At 38.9% G+C, this 5,384-nt stretch overlaps 1 pseudogene; it reads right to left on the minus strand.

Moving 5' to 3' along the window:
- Positions 1–4,615: 4,615 nt before the first annotated feature.
- LOC120013971 lies at positions 4,616–4,715 on the minus strand (annotated as a pseudogene).
- Positions 4,716–5,384: the final 669 nt, after the last annotated feature.

Here is a 5,384-nt window from a genome sequence, read left to right on the forward strand (position 1 = left end):
TGAAACAGAAGCAACCAAAGCCAGCTCAAGTGTTCGGACACTTGTCATGATTCTACAATTTTCTGCACTGAAATTTCAGAGGCATTTGGTGTAAATCATGCATGTAACCAATGGAGGACGTTTTTGTAAGGGTAGTTAGGTATTTTCTACTGTAAAAATAGGGGAAAACCCTAAGATTTGTTTTTCTTTCTAATTCATTAGACAACATTTTGGGAGCCTCCATAGTTTTTCTCTCCCTTGCTCTCTCTAGGGTTTTGCTTGGTTCTTGTGATTTTGTTTGTAAACATTGATTTTCATCTATAAAATTGATGTTTATATCCATTATGATGAGTGACTAAGCTTCCTTTTTAGTTTCTAGTCCCGAACGGTGGGTGCAAGGTTTCGATTACTCAAGGTATGCTCAAAGAATCGTACCTTCGATTTATCTCTTTTAATTTCGTGATAGTTGTATGATTGGATATATGAGAATGACATATTTGATTGTATTCTTGGATTGTCTAGCCTAGGGATTGCATCTAATGTGTTCGATTGAGAATTATTAAACTCATTACATGATTTCCTTAATTCATCGAGTTTTTCATTGCAGAGCTATTAATTATGTGTATTGATGATGGAGTTTTGGGTTGATTTAGGTATGTGCATGGAAGAGTTATGGTTAATTTATCTTAGAGTGTGAAAATAGGGTGTTAGCCAAGTCGAGTCCCAATTGGTAACATTAATGCATAATATTAGGTGTTTATCCCATTGCGTTCATCGTAGATTAAGAGACCCGATGGCCTACATGTATAAATTGAAGTCTTATATCCCAATTCTCTTTGCATATGCATGATTGATAGTATCACACAATGAATTGTGTATGGTTGTGTGTGTTTGCAATGATACCTTGAGTATGAGAACCAAGTAGCCACCAAGAAGGATTAGAGACTAGATGTTTTTAATTAATTGTTTTAAATCCAATTCGAACTTACTTTGATTACAAAATCACAGATGCTACCGAGTCATTCGACCATTTTTATTACTTGTCTTTATTTTGATATTCATTGCATTTAGTAGTGTTAGCAAGTCACTTGCATATCATTCACCACCAAATTTGCATTGCTTCCTCGTGAATCGATACCAGACTCATCGGTTTATTACTTGTCGATACCCTACACTTGGGGTAAGTACACACACGCAAGTACACACACTCACACTTCGGTGTCGATCAAGTTTTTGGCACCGTTGTCGGGGAAGCGAGTGTCAAAGACGGAGCTGGGTGGCTTGTAGATGCTATCTTTATGCTATTAAACGTCATCAAATAAGGAAAGAGCACGGTCATGCTTCAAGGGTAACTTTGTTCCTCCATTTTACTTGCTTTCTAGTGTAGTTGAGTTAGTGTAATTGTTGAAAAGAGAGAAAAAATTGCGAGGAAAACTTGGCGATGGGGCTAACTTAGATTCATGTGGGCGATGGATGTCACCTTGTTTGCTGCTTGGTAGTGATACGTTGTTTGAGAGAGCTTTGCGCATTTTTTCTTTCTATCACTACTTGCTACATTTGGGTGTGTTATTGTTCCTAAGATTGGTTGTTGCTCTATTCCTATCTTTGCTCTTGTTCTTGCTTGATATTGTTTTTGGTTGTTCGTTGATTGAAAAAAATCTTGTGTTACTTGACTTGGTTAATTGCTACTTTTGTGTGCTATTTGTTATTGTTCCTTGCCATCATGTCTCAACCTTGAGATAATGTTAGTGGGTGTGGGTCTAGTAGAGATGGGAGAGGTGGTGATATAAATACGAGTGATGCGGGGAGTGTACGTGGGGGTGATATGAATCTTGATGCATTGCGTCGTCTTTTGCAACATGTGAATATTGATGAATTTATGGATCCGGTATAAGGGTAAGATGCCCAAATGGCAATGCCCAAAATGCACCAAAAGTTCAAGTTGAGCATGCTTTGCAAAATGCACCTCAACCAATTCAACAAGACAATGCGGCATAATTTACCCCGAAAAATGTCTATCAACCTCCCAATATGCCTCTCGCATACCATATGCCTCCCCCATACAATTATATGCATCACATGTATTATCTAATGCCACAAATGCCACAATATGCTCACTTTGGGAAAAACATTCATGCATGTAATGACCCGTCGCGGAGGGGGATCTGCGGAATTACCAATTTGTCCAAAACATAAACTATCTATGCAAATCCTCAAAAAATCATTTAGTATAATCCCGAAAATGAATAAAATGTATTTAGAAATCCATTAAGACATAATTAATAAGTCTTTAAAATTTAACAAAGCGGAAGTCTTTAATAATCAAACCATACGCTACCCATAAACCACAACTATATCCATGGGAAACCGCACATGCCTCGAAAACTGGCCGCCATCTCCGTACCTGCCTAAAAAGGAAGGAAAAAAAATAGAGGTTGAGCTAAATAGCCCAGTAGAGGTAAAATACCCGATAAGGACTCGGATATCCATGATGCGAATACCAAGAGAGCGAGAATCACAACGAGAATCACATATGATATGACAAAAAGTAGAACTAGTCTATAAATACAACAATCAGCTCAAGAGTAATGCAAAAATAGGCAGGAACAATAGAAACATGCTCATGCCACAATCACAACCCAATACGCATATATATAAGCATGCAAATTATATATGCAAAACACACATCTCCTCCCATTGCGCGTAGCGCCACAATTCATCCACATCCAATCATCGACACACAACAGCCCGGATTCCCCCTTGAAGGCCGCGGCAATCAAATCCCCATATAATCACGTGGGTAACAGATAAAGGGGAATAAATCCTAGACAGTGATCACGTCTCATGATGGTGTGTCGCGAGCACAACCATCGCGCAAAACCAACCAACCACAATAATACAACCATATCCTCCAATACAACTCTCAGTCACAATCCAATCCATCCAAACACACACACAATCAATCATATTCCATAATGCATGTATATGGCGATTCAATGAATAGAAATCAAGTAACAATCCAATGAAGCGAGTATTTAACGCGCTAGGAACGTAATACAGAATCAAAACTCACAACATCACAATCAAGCTCTAGACAAATCCAAATAGAGACAACAGAATATCGATAATTCCCCATTATAAATGACATTAAGGAATTTAACAAAGAAGCAAACAACGAGGGGAGTAATATCTGAAAATTTATAATAAACTGAAATACCGGGTATAAGAGGCCAAAAAGATCAAAATCTCTACCTCAATAGCGACAAACAATCACTAAGTGTGTACAGCGTCGACTCGGTCTCCTTGATCACCTCGCCAATCTTTCTCCGCCATGGACTACTGCCGATGCTAATGCTGCCCTCACTTCCGAATTATCCACACTAGGAAGTACACGTCCATGCAGTCTTTACACATAGGTTGTGACAAAGCATACTTCCTTCCCTTTAAGAGATACTCGTATTGGTACTAATAATGCCACTGGACTATTCTGTGTCATATCAAAGTTACAAAACTCATTTTCTTCTTAATCTCTACTGCCTCCTCCACTACCCACTACGTTTCTTATACAAAAACCACTGAGTGCCATTGAGAACATCAATAAATTGACCAAGGCAAGGCCAACATAAAGAGACCATAACAATCCCATAAAATCTCAATAAAAGTTCCCATATAACTCATTTATCTACCCACAAGACAGAGATAACCAAGTGAGCACCAAGAGGAGGTGGATGCTTGTCAACTATCGAGTCAATCCCACTAAATATCATATGATGTGCCTATCATGCTTCGAGCATAATCCCATGCCACAGTGTTGAACTTTGCACAAAATTTTGATTCCTTAGTCCCATGATTGCTGATCATTATATCTATTGGAGGTAACCTTCTTGAAAAGCTCAAGCTTTGAATCACCAACACCAATGATCGTCCACTAGCCCACTGCGGTAACTTGATTCTCAAATTTGAGACTCCACCTTTTCCAAAAATGTTTTAGACGGCGGCTGTTATGGGTATTCTTCTTTAGGTTTTTCTATTTCTTCTTCTTACAATAAAGGGAGGAGTAGATATACGGTACACCCAAGGTTTAGGTATTTTCTATAATTCCAACTTTAACCCTTTTAATTTCCCTTAAGTTAATCTTTCACCCCCACCCCTTTTAATTTGTGTTTTTACCCCTAAAGGTTTTTATTTAAGTTCTATTGTATCCCTACCAAAAATGTGGGGTTTTACAATGCACCTCCTCCTATGGAGTACATTCATGCCTAAGCCCAAGAGCATCGCCTTTTGAGGGAGCTTACGCATCCCGCAAGGCAAACCCAACGTTCTTGCATCATCATGCCGTCAAACCAACAAAATGTGAGCCTTAAACCATCCATGTCCCAAATGATTCCCAAATTCCATGGAATGGAATCGGAACGACCATATTCACATGTGCGTGATTTTGAATCGGTGTGTACTACTTTTGGTGATGTCACGTGCACACAAGAAATTTTGAGACTCAAACTTTTTCCATTCTCATTGAAGGATCATGCAAAATAATGGTTTGAGAACGTGCGTCCCCAATCCATTGCGACTTGGGCAGCAATACAAGAGGAATTTCTCAACAAATATTTTCCTTCACACCGTACCATTTCTTATCAAACTCAAATCATGAATTTTCATTGCAAAGAACATGAAACCTTCTTCCAAGCTTGGGAGAGGTTTAAAGATTTGTTGTTTATGTGCCCTCACCATGGATTTCAAAAATTTCAAATTGTGAATTTCTTTCATAAGTCTTTGACTCCATCTTTAAAGAAATTGGTTTCCACTATGACTCAAGGTGACTTTTTGAATAGGGATGTCAATGAAGCATTTACTTTCTTTGGTGGGTTGGCGGAGGAATCCCGATCTTGGGAAGCTCCTTCACTAACCCGACATGATGTTGTGCCAAGCTCTAGTGGCAAGTTTGTTTTGAATGAAAATGATGTTGTGCATGCTAAACTTGTTTTGTTGTCTAAGAAATTGGAATCCCTAGAGTCACAAAAAGCCCCTATAAATATGGTTGGTGTTGATGAACATGTTACTTGCACTTTGTGTGAAAGTAGGGATCATAGGATGGACGAGTGTAATGTTTTACCGGCTTGTAAGGAAGTCCTATTTGGGCGAGGTTATAGTGGGAACAATTCTCAAAACTATAGAAAGCCCTACCCTACCAATAACCAAGGCAACAATTCTTACAATGAGAATTACCCTTGGAGGAATCACCCAAACTTTGGATGGAGGAATGATGGAAATGTTCAAGCCCAATCACTCCCCAATCCACCCCGAACAATTGTCTCCTCTAAGTGTTGCATAGCCAACTCAACAACCTTACATTTCACCTCCTAAGAGGTCTCTTGAAGACACTCTTAACATTTTCATGAAAGCTC

This window comes from Tripterygium wilfordii, chromosome 13 (assembly GCF_013401445.1).
Source record: "Tripterygium wilfordii isolate XIE 37 chromosome 13, ASM1340144v1, whole genome shotgun sequence".
Lineage (NCBI taxonomy): Eukaryota > Viridiplantae > Streptophyta > Magnoliopsida > Celastrales > Celastraceae > Tripterygium > Tripterygium wilfordii.